At 28.3% G+C, this 18,121-nt stretch overlaps 1 protein-coding gene across 2 annotated transcripts in view; it reads left to right on the top strand.

Annotated features, from left to right (window-relative positions):
* Positions 1-3,197: 3,197 nt before the first annotated feature.
* LOC142326787 (uncharacterized) overlaps positions 3,198-18,121 on the top strand; it is a 355,257-nt gene continuing 340,333 nt past the window's right edge. For both annotated transcript variants that reach the window (XM_075369494.1, XM_075369497.1), the window contains exon 1: positions 3,198-3,646. The gene's annotated coding sequence lies outside the window, so the exon portion shown is untranslated. The remainder of the gene's footprint in view (positions 3,647-18,121) is intronic.

Here is an 18,121-nt window from a genome sequence, read left to right as displayed (position 1 = left end):
GGAACTTAGGGGAAGACACATCGGTTAGAATCAGACTTCATCTCTTTTTTTTAAACTTTTTTTTTATTTAAGTATATTGATTTATTGATAATTATTAACCACTATAAAAAAAGTTTACTCACTATAAAAGTTACGATGAATAATAATTCAATAATAACAAATGGAAATAAATCGGAAGTTTTTAATGAAATAAGATTTTATGTACCTTTCATTTTAAAAAAATGTGTAAATGTAATTTAATAGGCGTACAAGGAAGTCATGTGGGGTCCACATCAGATTTTTTTTATTATTATTGAATTATTATTTATCGTAAAATTTTTTTCAATCTGAGGTTAATAAATTAATAAATCATTATATTTAAACTAAAAAAAAAGGAGATGAAGTCTGATTCAAACAGATGTGCCTTCCCCTGTTAAGATCCAAATATTTCATCAATTAGAATTTCGTTTGGCTATAACTTTGAAACCAATGAAAATTACTATCACTTATGATATATCGTTGAAAAGCTCTAATGAAGGCTTATTACTGCAGTTAAGAAAAAAATCCAAAATAAAAACTTTTGTTTGGGTATTGGGCTTTTTTTGGTTCAGTCGATTGCAATCAAAAGGCGAGCTGCACAACTAGATGTTACAAATTCCTAAATTCAAAATTTCAACACCCTACGTCTAATCGTTTTTGAGGTATGCGAGGTACTTACGTACGTACAGACGTCACGTCGAAACTAGTCAAAATAAATTCAGGGATGGTCAAAATGGACATTTATGTTGAAATCTGAAAACCGAAATTTTTTGTGATCACAATGCTTACTTTACTTCGTACTAGGAAGTAAAAAGGTAAACTAGTTTTAGGTAAAAACTGATTATAATTCAGTCAATGAATGAATTTTCTCAAACAATGCGGTTTTATTTTTTGGTGTGATGAATTCTTTGCTTTTACATTCCAAAATCGAATCACACGTGTTCCGAATTAAAGCCATGAAAATAAGTTGACTTAATGATAAGAGCAGAATTATGAAAGCGAGAACATTTTATATGAAATAATAATTTTTTAAATTTTTAAAACGTGAAAAAAATGTTATTTTGTTATACATTTTATCAAAATATATTTTTATTTACCCAAGCACGTGTTCACTTGATGTATTTCACAGCATGATGGCATACATTTATTTATAATGATTTTTGCCATGTAATTCAAAGAAATTTTCTAGGTCGTTATTTCTATTTCTTCCCATGGTTTTGATAATTGGGTGACATTTTTTTTATAGGTAACTTTTTTTCAAATAACCTAAACGTAAAATTCTTGTTGAAGTTTTTGGATAACTAAGGGTTTACTCGTAACAATTAAATAAACTTTCATTATTATTACATTGTTTTATTTAAAGAATTACCACCTATTACCGTTTTGTTGACGTAATGAAGAACTTACACACACACGCGCGCGCGCGCGTGCTCACACATACACACACCTGACAAATTGATGATTACGTCAATTGACATAAATCTGTCATTACGTACATTACATACTTGTATTTTTACTTTATTTCTAGAAATCTGGGTTTAATTTATTTTAATTACGTTCAGAATTATTTAATTTACTTTCAAGATTATTATCACAAGTTTTTTTACCTAAAGCAAATTAGTTTTGAAAGGGAAAGGAACTGATTTTTACATCTGAGGATTCCTACAACTGATATATATATTTTTTTTTATTATTTTAGTACTTTGTATATATATATTTTCTCAGAAATTCCCCCACAGATATTTACAAATACGCGCGCGCACATCCGCATATCAAAAGTCAATTATTATTGAGCATACAAACAACATTGTCACTTAAAAAAACTTTATTATTATTAAATGCTACGCATGCATCATGTGCATACTGCATTAATTGCAGTCGACTATTTTGTAATGTCATAATTAATTCTTCGCGGACAGAAGGCTTAACCTGCCTGGTGACGCATCCCCGCCATATTGGCCTCCTTACTCCCCTGCGTCGCGGGAGCAATGGCTCCGCCCAAACCATTGCCAACGTAATGTCTACAGTAACCAAATACACTAGATTTTTGATGACGTCAGAAGCAAGTAACTTTTACACAATATAAATTCATACCTTCTCACTTGCACTCTTAATTTTCCTTGGAAATTTTTTATATGTTAAAAACATATGTTTGTTAAGTAATAAAAGCATAATGCATTTGAATAACCTGTAAATAGTTTTATTCCTCATTATTTTATTATTTTTTTTAGTTTAATTTATTTTATATAAAAATTAAAACCCGCTGTTAAGCGCCTTGGCTATCCTGCGTGAAATCAACAGTCAGAACTTGTTATCGGTAATAAATTATTTTACTGTATTATGTTATAAATAATATTTTATCAATGTACAGATATCATTAACATTTCAATTAGTTTTATTTGAATTGGTCATTATATTATGGTTATATTATGTATAACGATATTTTAATGGAATGTTATAAACGGAATAAATTTTAATTATTAATTTGTAATGATAAAATATAATTAGTTTTAATCAATTCTAAATTCTTTGTAATTTAACTTAATTCTATAATTAACATTGTATTGATAATTACTATTATTACTATTACAATGCGAGTAATTTAATTAGATATCTATTATGTTCTATTTTATTAATTATTAAGTGGACACTCTTAAGAATTATAATGTACATATAAAATGATCTCTTATTTATACTTCCTAAATTTTATCCTATATTCAATTTAATAACGAACTATATTTTTTTTACAAATTAAGGGAAATAAATTTTCTAGTAACTGATTAATTAAATATTTTTTTATATAAATATTATTTATTATTTACTCGAAATTGCATAGCGTAATTAAATATTTTCGTACGATTAACGGTTGTTAGGTAACTTTCTGTGTAATTCTGAAGCAAACCTATATTAAAAATGAACTATATTGCCTAATGAAATAGCCTAGGTGGTGTATGCCATAATAATTAAACTTATGTACTAATGTAGTCGCTATATAATTGATAAAAATTAAGATTTTCGGCTTTCATATATGTACTCACGTTTTTGAATAGTGTAATGCGGTTGTTATTGATTGTTGGTAGAGAAATTTTGTATTGAGAGTTGCCCAACCTGAAGGTGCTCCTTCCACAGTCGCAGTGCAGTGCAGACTTTGTGCCCTTCTGTCCAGTTGTTTCCTAGTTTTTGGTACGATTGCTTCGCTGGGAAGACCGTTCTCGTGCTAGGAGAAAGTAGCATTGCTAGAATGGTTTTGTATTGTACTGTCAGTTATCAGTCGCGTTATTAGTATGATATTAGTCGGTGAATTTAAATGATCTGTGAAATAACCGTTATTTTTGTGTGAACTGTATACAGTCTGTCTTTTATCGGCTGCCGGGTCTCGCTGTAAATGTTTTATCATAATTCTTCTTTTACCTTTTAATTTATATCAGTAAAGTTATGACTTAAAATTAAATGTATACTCTTTTTTAAGAGTACTTTAGGATTCGTGTGTGTTTTATATATGTATCGATCCATGTTGGTGAAACATTATTTCAACATATATTATTATAATTTAGTGTTTTTATTTCTCAATGAAAAACAAAGTTTATTTATCTGTTTTTCGCAGCATCACTTGCGTCGATGATGTATGGTGAGTTTAATAATTTGTTAATGCTTACATTAAATATATTGATAGTAAGAGTACAGTAAGATTGTCGATCTTATTACGGTGGTAGAATAAAATTATCGCGAGTTTAAGCTTGCACTCTAGTTATAACCTAATTCAGTCGGTTAAATGCTTACACTAGAGTGGTTCCTTTTTACTTGAAACCAGGATTGTATTTTTTGGCTGAAGCTGTTAATTCCATATCTCTCCCGCCGTGTTGTAACTCAGAAGAGGGGCGTTTTGTGAAGTATTTTTACAACAAGTTTGTACAGTGCAACATTTCTCTGCGATTATTTTAGGAACAGACAGACTCTGTATAACCTCAAATTACTAGGAATAAAGAGGACATTATGTTGAACCAACATGTTATTAGGATTTTAAAATTATTTATGTAATACCTTTTTATTTGTTTTAAATAAATTATATTTTAATTTTATTGTTATCGTACCATATGTGAGTAACAAAATATAAATTTATTTTTAATCAGAAAGGAGTTGTACTAGTTTAACGATAACTTAATCAGTTTTATTGTTTTGAATTATGATAATATTGTACTATAATATTTATATTATTAAATTAATAATATTTTCTATTCATTTTTTTTTGTAAAAGTCATAAAATTATTTGCAGTATTTTTATACTAACTAGTATTCAACGGAAAATTTTATTAAACAAAAATTTATGAAAATTTACGTAAATAACTAATTATTTCGCTTATCAGTTATGTTATAAAATACCAAATCAATTTATATATCAACTGTATACACATGATGTTTTTAATGTCCGGGTATTTTTTTTAAATTAATCTATTATCAGATAAATTCACTCCAGTAGTCAGTGACCGGATGTGACTTCGTAAATTATAAAAAAAAATCATTTTCAATCTGATTTAACGTATTATTTTATCTTTAGATACGATCATGCCTTTTTTATTTTATTCATAGTATATATGTTTTTAATTTTAGTTTTGAAAATAACCTGATCTATTTGTTTTCAGTTAATTACGAATTATAAATTAACTCCTAGTAAATAACAATATTAATTATTTAATATTTTCATTAAATTAGAATATTAATTAGTTAAATATTTAAATTTAGATTATTATGTCGTTTATCTTTTTAGTTAAATTGTTGATACTTTTTATTTACTAAAGTTAAATTTGGCTAAAATTACTTTTTGTAGTGAAAATAACCATATTTTTAAAATAAATTCGTTGTTCTTTTACTTAACCGATTTTTATTAATTGGTTAATAAATATTTAATTATTTGTCTCGTGTATTGTATTTTATATTTTTATGTATACAATATTTTGTTTTTATGTTAAGAGACGGATGTTTTCGTAACATGTACCGTAATGTGTCTGATCGTCTGATTACGTAACAGGCGTAAAAATATATTATGGTATATCAAAACCGCAATAAATAATATCCACACACACATTTTTCGGCTGAATGATTTTTATTGTATATATATATATATATATATATATATATATATATATATATATATTTATTTAAATAGATTTGTTGCTCATCTATTTTATTACTTTTTGTTAATATTATTCTCAAGTTTTGTTGTAATTTAATAAATTTTATTAACATTTAGTATTGTTACTATTTAAAAAAATTATTAATTATTTAAATAAACGGTACAGTTTCTTTGCTTTCACTGGTTTACGTTACTTTTCGTTTTTGTAACGTTTTTTAAAATTTAATTCTTCAATATAAATTTCCTCTAGTAGCAGATACTATATTTTTAAACTGGAAAAGGGAAGTTTAATGGAAACATTTTGTTAATCGTGATGTATTATTTTATAAATTTTCTTTCATATTAAATTGTTAATATCATGTTAATGTAATTTTGAAATTTTTACGTTGTTTCTGTCCTTTAATTTATAATTTTTCTATTTTTTTTTATACTATAAATTTTGAAAATTTGTTTCTACACAGTAAATGATTAATTAACTACTGTATTATTTGTTCAGATAAAAATCATTATACCTGTCGATTAATCTATACTCCATTATTTTTCTCGTGCAACGATATATTTTCATATTTATCCCATACCTTTGAATTTTTACCTTTTATGAATTGTGGATAAGAGTGATTTTTAAAAAAAAAATTTTTTTAATATCAGACTTATTTTCTAGAAAGTTTATAAGATTATTTTTTTTGTAAGACTTAATCATAAATCTATTTATTTTTAATATGTTTACGTCTAATTACAGATATTTTATAAAATGTTATATAGATTACATGAAGTGTCAGATCTTAGTTGGGAATTGAACGCGTATAAAATGAAATTATATAAAGTAATATTTAGTCTTAGATACTTTACGTTTGAATTATAATTATTTTCTTTTTATCCTTAATTATTTAGTTTTAACGAAAGTGTATCACTGGTGACCTTTTTTGAATATTTATTATGATATGGTATGCGTTTTTATTAGGCCTATTAAAACTTTTAGCCTTTAACAGGTTAGAATTTCTAAATTAAGTTATATTTCTCTTACTCAATGATGTATTATGAGGGAAACTTGGGTTTTCTTCATACATAAATCATTTCTTTAGTTTATTGTGCAGTACGTAAGATTTGAAGTTTTCTAAAACTGAATTTTTATGAAAGTAATTTTTAGGAATGGAAAATTCAATTACTTTCGTGGCATAGTGTAAGAAGTGAAGTACGTTAATTAGTCAAAAAGAGGAGTATGAATTTTTGTGCATTTCTCGACGTTTCATGATCCAGGGACCCCAAAAATAAAAAAAAGTGGGGGGTAATTTTCTTACCCCCTATGTACGTGTATTGGCATGTTTGAAGCTTAATAACTTTTAACTTGATAAACCGATTTTGAGGAAAGTTTGTGCAGAAACTCTTATGTATGGGGCAATCTGTAGGTAAATTTTTGTGGTGGGGGGCAGATAGTTTTTTGTGGTCAATTTTTGAAAATTTTTCAAACATAACCCCACTCCTATATTAAACTCAGTAATGCGTGCATGATTAAACTAGCATTAAAAAAATCCTCGTAACTTCCCCAAAATTCGAAAAAATTAACTTCTTACTGATTGCATATTTTTTAATAGAATTTTTTTATGTGTTCCTATACTAGATATATAATAGTTGTGCAAGTGACTGGAAAAAAAAATATCTTGAGGTAATATTGGCGGGTAGGGAGGGGCCGATCAAATTTTTATAAATATCGATTTTTTAAAACGTTTTTGTGTTTTTAAACATTTATGTTATTAAAAGTTAATGTACAATAAAATTTCTACTAATTCACCTTTCAACCCCAAGAAACAAATTTTAGGTTACTTTTTATTGGTTGTACATTTTTCAGTGTAATTTTTTTTTACTTTCTTCCTTTTAATACAGTAAACGTAGAAATATCAAAAAATTTGTAGGAAGGTGATTTTGGAGAGGTGGGAGAGCAGAAAAAAATAAAACTTTGGAATTTTTTAAACTTTTTTTAGTTCAAACATATTTTATATTACAAAAAATAAATAATTAACTTTTGTTTAAATGAAAGTTGTTTCTGCTTGTTTTTTTTATTTTGAGTCTTGCGTGTATTCTATATTTATCTTTTGAACTAAGAAGTATTTTTGTTTCATCATTTTTTATTATTATTTTTTTTAAAAATTCAAATTACGATATCTGTTTTTTTTTCTTTTTCAAAGTATTAATTTTTTAAATATTTTATTTATTATTATTAAGCCGATTCAGGGAATATTTTCGTGAATTAATATGTTCGATTTATTTAAATACCGTAATAAGAAACAAAAAATTTAATTTACGGAAGATTTAGAACTTTATTTACTTTGTATATGTTATAATAAATCGCAGTATATTAGAAACGTTTTATAAATTAGATAAATAAGTTGAATTGTAAATTGACAGCATATATTAGTAACTGGTTTGATTTTTTTTTTTTTTTAGTTTAAGAAAATACTATTAGTATGTTTTGCGAGAAAGGAAAGGTTTTGATACATCTAACGTAATTGTTTTGAACGTAGATTCAGTAAATCGTACAATGAAAATTGTTTTCAGTTAGTTTACTTTTCTTTTGAAAATAGTAGCAGCGTTAATATTTGACTTTCTACAAGCATTTTTTTTCTGTTAATTTTGATGCGTTAAAATATGTAAACCTATAAATTTATTGCATAGATTTAAAACTCGAAATACTCTTTATATTCCACAACTTTGTTACATTTCAATACATTCTATAATGTAGTGAGTAATGTATTTGAATAATGTACTGAATAATGATTTAAGAAAGGATCTTCAAGATTTTCGTACACTTTGTAACGGTTTTACGTTTTATAGAATTATTTTAATGCTAGATGATATATAAAAAGTCGTTTATTTAGAATATATACATTAATGTTTAAGTTATTCTACTGTGAAATGATTTCGTATATTTAGCTCTTAGTTTTGTCTAAATTTTGTAAATATTAAATAAATTTGTCTTTTTTTTCCTAAGATTGGAGATTTTTTTCTAAGATGCTCTGATTTTTGGAATTGCAGAAATTAAATGTAACATACATTCAGTTAAATATTATTTAACTTCTTGAATGTTCATCTTGATCAGATTATTAAAATATTTTTTTTATAGAATTCAAAATTGATTTAAATAAAATTTATGATCTATCAGTGCAGATTTTATTTTTCAGTAGTTGATCATACTATTATATTAAAATGAAGAAAATTTAAATTTAAGGACAGGCATATTTCTGTGTACATTAGTTTACCAATTGAATTAAACATCGAAGACAACATGGTATGCAGGTTAGTGACGTTCAGTAACATTATTTATTATTACTCTATTTTATTTTATTTTTGCAATAATAGGTGATGGTTATACTTTTTCGATAAATTTTATTTATTATCTACGTAGCGTTTAAGAATAAATCCTTTTTTCCGGTTACCTATTGTACTGTAATCATATTTTTCATTTAATTTACAATATCATGATCGACGTAAATGATTTACAAAGTTTTTTCGGTAAAATTTATGAACTTTTCTTCTAACTTTTTACAATTTCTTTTACTGCTAGAATTAATGAACGAAATAAAAGAAAACTTTTAAAAAAATCTCAGTTTTTTATTATTATACAAATAAATAATAATTCAGGTTTTACAAGCGTAATATATTACGCTTGTAAAACCAACAAAAATTTCGTTGTAATATTTTCTAATACTTATCTACCGTTATTTATTAATAATCCTTGTTAAATTTCAGCATTTTTTGACTAACGGTTTTCCGTAAATGGTTATTTTCTAAGTTAGGCGTAATTTAATTTGAAATTTTTATTTTTGAATATATAAAAAAATTTACATTTACGTAATTTATTACGGATAGATTGAGATTATTATAAGATTATATGTGCGTGCACATTTATATGTACATATAAATGTGCACGCGCGCACATATACGTAATTTTTTTACTTTATCCTCTGTGTATATTCGGCTATCTTTCTGAATACAATTTGTTCTAAATTAATTACGCAATTTTTGTACCTTTTTTTTATTGTAATAATATTGCATAGGTCCGGTTAAAGATTTCGTATTTTTTCTCCAACCAGATTTCTTGTTACTGCCGCGCGCACTTGTGTGCGTGTGTGTAGGCAAATGTAATAACCGCTACCCGCTTGCCAGGTCTGACGTAGCTGCTGCAGATGTTGTGCGAATTAAGTGTAAATGTATCGGTAAACTTGTAGCGGAACAGACTCAGGTGGACCACTCCTGAACGTGTAGTTAATTGAAATCCGAACACCGGTATAGCATTCAAATCCATGTAAAAGCGACTGCCTTTACAGGATTCAAACCTTGGAACTCTCGACTTCAAAAATCAGTTGATTTTGCGATGATCAGTTGAACCCGGCGGGTTTTATTTATATATATATATATATATATATATATATATATATTTTTTTTTTTTTCTTGTAATATACAGACTGAAACTATAATTGGTTTTAATTAAAAGTTTTTTTGTGAAATTTTAAGCGGGTAAATCTTCTTTTTTTTACTTTTCACGGGCTGCTGTATAATAAATTGTAATGCCAAATTTTAAATAGCTTTGCTTTTGAAAATTAAGTGTGTGTGTGTGTATACATATATATATATATATATATATATATGTATGTATGTATGTATATAGTTGAAAAAGAACTTTCTTGCTTATTCTATTGATTATTGTTTTTGAAATTTTTAATGACCTCCACTTCTCACTGAATTACTTTTTTCTGGAGATAAGAATAAACACGATTATTGAACAGTAAATTCTGAATTGATTTTATCTAAAATTATTTAATTTATTGAAAAAGATGTTTTACTTATTAAAATTTAACCTTACTTATCAAGTAAGTAGTGCGTTATTCCGTTCTTAAATTTTCGTGTTTTTACTGAACTATTATAAATGAATGATCAGCTTGTGTGAATAGTGTTCATTACGGAGTAATGCTTATTCACGTAATAACATCTGTACGATTATTTATTGTAAGCCAGATTATACTGTTTGCCGGCCTCCGTGGCGCGAGTGGTAGCGTCACGACCTTTCATCCGGAGGTCCCGGGTTAGAATCCCTGTCTGGCATGGCAGTTTCACATGCTACAAAAATTTCATTCGTTTCATTCTCTGAAACAACGGTAATCCTGGAAGTTGAAAATAAAGATTATACTGTTTTTTAACTCAAATCATATGCAGTTTTGATAAGTTAAGTAGGCAAGTGTTTATAAATGAAAAACAGCCTTGTAGATCGCACACCGAGTTGATGATTATAAACAGAAATGAGATTAGGTATTCTGCTTCAGTGCAAGCTATCTACTAAACCTCGAAAGAAAATTATTAGCTATCATATTTTATTAATAATATTCCACAACTGCAGCCTGTAATAAATTGGTTATTACATGCGATGGTTAAAGCTGAAAAAACAATATTTATTTTTTCCTCACCTTGCAATTTGTTTATAATCTGTTTCACTTATGTTTGAAACCAAATTAAAAAGAAAACCATTGTATTACGAGGTTTGGTTTCCAAAACCATACTTACCGTAGCCGATCGACGACATATATCCTTTATCTCATAATACAGAAGTTAGCAGCGATAACAAAAATAAAGAAACTAACTTATAGATGAAATATTTAATATTCGTTGTCCTTTTACTCGTATTTAATTCAATTTAAACGTATTTGGAAGTGTCGCGCTAAGCATTTCCAGTGAGCTCAACGACACCGCCAGCTAATAAGCGAGAAAATCATTTGTTTTTCTCAATTCCAAGGGAAACTGGAGTGGAAACTTAACCAATTATATTAAAAGGTTTTTTAATACTATATAATATTGGTTACTTTTAATTAATGTTTCTCCAATTTTATTAATCAAAAGAACTCCTCGTATATATAATTATTCATTATAGTGTAGTACGTAGTATTAAATTAAAAAAATTAATATATCCTGGCTGAAATAATTAGTACATGGTCAAATACTGGAAAACCATTGTTTGAAAACGATCTGATTGGGTGAGAGCAAAGAGAAAAGAGTAGTTATTAAATAGTTGAAAGATATATTTTCAATTTTTTTTCGCGTATATTATTTTTAGGAATAAATTACAAAAAACAGGAAGAGACTCAGGTAGACCATGCCTGAGACGTATGATTGATTGAAACCCGAACTCCGGTATCCATAATCTACCATTCAAGTCCATATAAAAACGAGCAATCGACTGCCTGTGTAAGGAATATCAGTTTCCTCTAAACTGGATTTATTGTGAAAATAAACCAATTTTTAGAAATGATTTATCTTTAAATAAAAATCTCTTGATAGATTTTTATTTTAAAATACTCCATTGGGTATATAAATATTAATAACTTTATTATTTTTACTTAAAATCTATTAAATCAATTGTGGAATATAAATAAAAATCAATTTTAAATAACAATTTATAAAAGATTTTTGAAATCGGTTTCTACAGAATATTCATTACATATATTTTTAAAATGAAAAATACATAAAATTTTATTTCACTAATAAGTTCTGATTTTATTTCTTTTTTTTTATTGTTATTGAATTATTATTTATTGTAATTTTTTTTTACAATCTGAGGTTAATAATTATTAATAAATCAATATATTAAAGTTAAAAAAACAAAAATTAAAAAAAAGAAAAGGAAATGAAGTCGGATTCGAATATGCCATCTCCTTGTAAGATCAAAATTTTCAGATTGTAAGTATACGATCTGTGGAGACGCTCGTAACAAAGGGGCGCCACATCCTATTCCCTTTTCAAGGATCTTCGGGGCAGGCAGATCTAGTTCTTGGAGACAGCGAAGCAGCCTGAAGCTGAAAGACTGCGGAAAGGACGTCCTTCCTTCAAGTCGCGAAGTACGAGCGTGTCTGGTCATTTTCCGTGAACAGTTGATCGCGTGTTTGATATTCTTGTATTTCCTCCTGTAACGCAATGGGAGTTCATCGGATTCCACCAGTAAAGTTGGTATAGGGGAAGTGGTGAATGCCCCTATTGACATGCGAATGCAGGTGTTGTGTAAGGGGTCAAGTATGCTCTTAATTTCTCTTTTGCAGAGTCATATAGTATAGATCCGTATTCTAGCTTCGAAAGAACTAGAACTAAAAGAAACAAATTTTTTTAATTAAATATATTGATTTATTAATAATTATTAACCTCTGATTCTAAAAAAATGTGTATATGTAATTTAATAGGCGTACAAGGAAGTCATGTGGTGTCCACATCAGATTTTTTCATTTTCAAAAGTAGAATTTTATTAAAATTTTTATTTTTTATAGAAGATGTGTGTATACATTAATCAAATTTCAATATAACATATAGATTTTTATTGGATAAAATACGAAATCACGAACAGACGAGAAAAGAAGCAAAATAGAACATTAGTTTACGTGAATAGTTTTTTTTATTTTGATGTTCTGAATCAGTCCTTTAAGTTTGAACAACACCTCCCAGGATATTCTGTATAACTTTACCCGAGGGGTAATGGGTAACGTGTTGATTTCTAGTCCGATGGAATCGAAATCAGGCCAAAGCTGGGATAATATAGCCAAATATTTTTGCTATTTCACCGTTTTTTGTCAACGGGTTTTCAAGATATGGAACATAATTTATTTACAAATAATATTGATTCCATTACTCGTAAATCATAGATTGATCTTGAAAATTTGGAATTTTAAGTAACGTAACAAGTACTTTCATCGTATTAAATCCCAATTTCTTACGATCACTAAATAAAAAGTTAGAAATTCAAAATGACGAAAACTTCCCTCTCCCTTTTTTAATTTTGTCCAAACTTTAGTCCTATCATTGTCCTATAAATATATATATATATATATATATATATATATATATATATATATATATATATATAGAAATTTTCGAGACAATTTCGAAGAACTCATGTGGAGCCACTCCAGAAACATTAATCAAAGTACAGGCCATCACATGTACGTACACCTTCCGAAAACTCATGTGTTTTTTTTACGTTTTTTTGGACGCACAAGATCGTGAAATGTTGACATTCGTTAAAAAACTTGACATCAGAATTTTGGACCAAACTATATACTTTCCCTTATTGTAGGAATCAAGTTATTCCCGGAGATATAAAAAAATTTGATGTGGACACCACATGACTTCCTTGTACGCCTATTAAATTACATATACACAGTTTTTGCTGCACTTCATTTATATATATTTAACTTTCTTGTGGACACTATAACTGCCGTAATTTTTCCCCAGTCACTTTCAAATTGTTCCTTAAAAATAACTCGTCCCAAAATCTCGGTCGATTTTGTTAACGGCCAAAATCGTACCCTGGGGAGTAGAAATGGGGAGGGGCTTTTTCGAAAAAAAATTGCTATAACCTTTTTATTAAGTAAAATATCGAATTCGTTTAAACTTCTTACTATTCCTTGGATAAGGGCATAAAACTTATCTAAGTAAATTTTTTTATATTACCAATCATTGGCCCACGGGGTTGAAAAAATGGGGTTTCAAAGACAAAAAATAATCATACCTCCCTTTATAGACACAGTATCTAATCGGTTTAAAGTGGTCGTTAGTCCTCTAAACATTCAAAAACATTTGTCTGAAACAATTTTTTATATAACCAATCCTTACGGCAAGGGATAACCAAAATTTTGCTGGAATTGTAAGAAAATGCGTTTTGTCGGATTAAAAAAATGAATTCGGATTCGAATATGCCTTTCCCTTGTAAGATCCAAATATTTCATTAATTAAAATTTCATTTGGCTATAAGCTCTAGAGCCAATGAAAATAAGTACCACTTATACATCGTTGAAAAGCTCTCAATCAGTGCTTGCTACTGTACTTAAGAAAAAGTCCAAAATCCAATTTTTGGAGGATTTTGCGCTGGACACTTTTAGTTTAGTCGATTGCTATCAAAAGGGAAGGTGCACAACTAGATGTCACAACAATCCTAATTCCTAAACTTTAACATTCTACGGGTAATCGTGTTTATGTTATGTGAGATACTTACGTACATACAGATGTCACGCCGAAACTAGTCAAAATGGATTCTGGGATGATCAAAATGGATATTTCCGTTGAAATCTGGAAACCTAAATTTTTCGCGATCACAATGCTTAATTTACTTCGTACAAGGAAGTAAAAAACGGATATATTTATTTAGTTGTTCTTCAAAGAAAAATTATCAGTATTAAATTAAAGTGCATATATTAATTTAAAGTTGATTGGGAAATAAAAAAGAAGCTGACAACGTAGTTGTAGGACTTTCCCGTCAACAAACTCGTTTTAAAATACTTATTATTTTATGTAAATGTAATGTTTTTTCGTTTATTTAATTCAATGATGATTCTAACTAAAGCACGCGCGCATACCTTATTTATTCGCGCAGGTGAGGCGGTACTAGCTGCGCCAGTCGGTACTAACTAAACTAATGTAATTTCACAACTTACAAATTTTGCTTGTACGGTCAGCAGGCTGGTATAGCCGCAATGCTTAACGCACCAGGTACCAAGTTAATGGGGCGATCCAGTTCGAGACCAAACCAGACCGCGTTACTTTTTTACACTTGAAATATTATTCATTTATGAGACTTACGTAAGTCTTTTTGGTAGCGTCTCGGCCTTTCATCCGAAGGTCCTGTGTTTGAATCCCGGTCAGACATGCCATTTTCACACACGCTACAATTCATTCATCTCATAAATCTCATCCTCTGAAGCAATACCTAAACAAAAAAAAGGTTAAAAAAAATTCATTTATATAATTCTACCGCTCACCTATAACGTCACAACATAGCAGACGGCTAAACAGCATATTTTCGGATGGGGTGCGATTTTGCAAAAATGTTTTTGCCATTGTTATTATTTTTTAATTGTTAGGAAATCTGCCTAAGAAAAATATGACCTTAGTTAGGCGAAATCTCGAGATACTGAGGGTGACCTTCCTCTACAGCCTTACTCCCTTGACCTTTTATGTTGAAAATGTAATGGCATCAATGCCTTATATATAAAAGTAATCTGACCAGATTTGGTCAAAATCGGTCCAGTAGTTCTGAAGATGTAAGGTGATTTAGAGGACAACACCGAACACACACACGTTCATACGAATATTAACATCCGAAAAATTTCCTTCCGGTTTTTTTGGATTCCTTAGGTGTCAAAACGTCAAGATCCGGTGTAAACCGTATATGTTCAAATTGTACCGATTACAATACTTTGCCTTCTAGCGCTACACGGGAAATTAAAATACTTCCGAAATTTTTTCCCTTTAGTATGAATAATGTTGTTAATCTTTAAACTAATCGATAAAGTATAATCACTACCATAATTGTTAGTATTGAATCACTTTCAAATATATTAAATACCGTGTCCCATTAGTGGTTGCCGTCCTAAACTATTATTCGGGTTAGATCTTAATCATTTATCTGTTTTATATGATAAATAAGCCTTAACGTTCTAAACGATAAAACTATCGATTGTCATATGTCTAAACTGTCAATTAACATATAAGAATAAAATTTTTGGTATATTTTTTTCTAAGTAATCAGGATTGTGTTTTTGTTTCTCTCTACAAAAAAATTTTTTTTTATTGAAATAATAGAATCTGGTGAAGCAAAAAGTATTTGCGATCGTTTATGGTCAATTTACTATACAACTGATGAAGTAATAATTTTCTGCGAGTTATTGTCCTTTAAATGTTGCTAAATGAGACTAAATTGATTAAAGTCTAAATTACAAGTTTTGTAAAGTTACGATTGTCTGATGTATTTAATTAATACGGTTGAAATGTTATCATGGTTAACCATTAGGTTTAGAAAAGAATGCAGCCGGTAAAGTAATTTTATTGTTGGTTATTTCCTCAATCTATTTTCATTATAGTCGGGTTTTGTGAGTTTTTTTATTTACTAGATTTGTATAATTTATTTGTAATGTATATGCGTATGTGTGAATTTTACATTAATTAAAGTATTCTTTCTATTATTAATCTTTTTTTTTTTATTAGCAGCCTTTGCCAAATCATCTTTGATAATGTAAACCACATTAACATGCAAGCTTGTATCTGATCAATGGTATAATTTATTTAATACGTCTACAATTATATTGTCGCTTGTAAAATAAAATAAAATTTTATTGTAAGGCTAGTTACACCTACTCAGTATTTCAACATTCACATATGGTTTCAAAAGTTTTGTAACACATGTTCTTTTATGATGCAATATTTTTTTTTCTTACCAACTGTTTTGAATACTTTTATCGTGTAATAAAAGCGCCTGGTTTATTATTACTTAATAAAAATATAAAATCTTCGAAAGAGTAGTAGTCATTAACAAAAAATTTATTCCTGGTTGGGTAGTTTTAGATTTTTTTTTAGTCTCTAGAATTATAATAGATCTATAAAAAATTCCGAAAAGAACAGAATTGTATTTTACTAATGTTACATTTAATATCAAAACCTTATAAAAAAAAGCTGACGACGCAGTTGTAGGGTTTTCACGCGGCTTTTATGTGATGCACGGCTTACACACAGAACTTAATTTAAAATATTTATATTTTATTTAAATATAATTTTTTTTTTTTTGTATTTAATTTAATGATTCTTACTAAAGCACGCTCGCATACCATATTTCATTTGCGCATTGTTGCGTTACTAGCGGACACTTTAAATATTTTTTTACAGTTCTAATGCTAATAATTTATTTAATTCTACCGCTCACCTGTGATATCACAACATACAGACGACTACAGCAGCTGTACGTTAGTGCTACACTAGCGCTCCTTGCGGTGAGAGGAGGTACTGTTGATGTAGTATTCCCACTTCGCCAATAGTTTATTTAGAGCATTTTTTTGTTGGGGATGCGGGTACTTACGAATTAACCCGTTGACCATAACCATAATGATCCCGTAACTTTGGAAATACTTCAAAGTTACAGGATCATTAACGTATTTTACATATTAAAAATATAAGCATTATTGCTTATAATTATAGATATAAATTAACCAATCTTAACCTACGCTTGCTAACATCGACTAATTAACAGTAATGTTTTGATTATTTAAATAATAAATAATTGCAGTAATTACTGAATTTATTATTTAAATACTCAAAACAATATGTGTTAGTAGTCAAAGTAGCGAGCGTAGGTTAAGTTTGGTTAATTATATTTACAAAACAAATAAATATAAATGGTAATATAATGATTATATCGAGTGATATTAACAACTCAAAAGTTTGCAATTTATTAGTTGCAATAAGTACCGGGGTGCGATTTTACAGAAAATATTTTTTTTAAATATTATAATTTTTTAATTTTTAACAAATGTGCCTAAGAAAAATAAGACCTTAATTAAGCGAAGTCTCGTGATAATGAGGGTGACCTTGTTTTGCAGCCTCATCCCGTTGACCTTTTAAGTTGAAAATTTAATGGCATCAATGCTCCATGTATAAAAGTAATCTGACCCAATTTGGTCAAAATCGATCCAGTAGTTCTGGAGATATATGGTGATTTAGTGGGCGAAACTAAACATACTCACGTACATACGAAAATCCGGAAAATTTCCATCCGGTTTTTTGGGTTCCTTAGATGTCAAAACGTCACGATCTGGTGAAAACCGCATATGCCCAAACTGGACCGATTACAATACTTTCCCTTCTAAAGCTGTAGCTCTGCTGTAGCGCTAGACGGGAAATTAAAACGTATGAAGGCATTTTGATTATATTACGTATGAAAGTATTTGAATTTTATTCAAATAATCAAAACATAAAAAAACACAACTGGTGTGTAAAAGTCATTACCTCCAGTTCTGTTTTATTTTTCTTTCACCAACTCCAGGCTTCAATTATTATAATTACTGAAAGTAATAACAGCGACAGATTCATTACCTGTACTAACATTGTAATTACATCAAAGTTATTAAGTTTCCAGTATATATTAAATAAGCAAGAAACTTAGGCCGAAAAAATAAC

This window comes from Lycorma delicatula, chromosome 6, assembly GCF_047948215.1.
Source record: "Lycorma delicatula isolate Av1 chromosome 6, ASM4794821v1, whole genome shotgun sequence".
In the NCBI taxonomy this organism is placed as follows: domain Eukaryota; kingdom Metazoa; phylum Arthropoda; class Insecta; order Hemiptera; family Fulgoridae; genus Lycorma; species Lycorma delicatula.
Note: the sequence above shows the minus strand (reverse complement) of the source record. Positions and strands in the feature narration are given on the sequence as shown.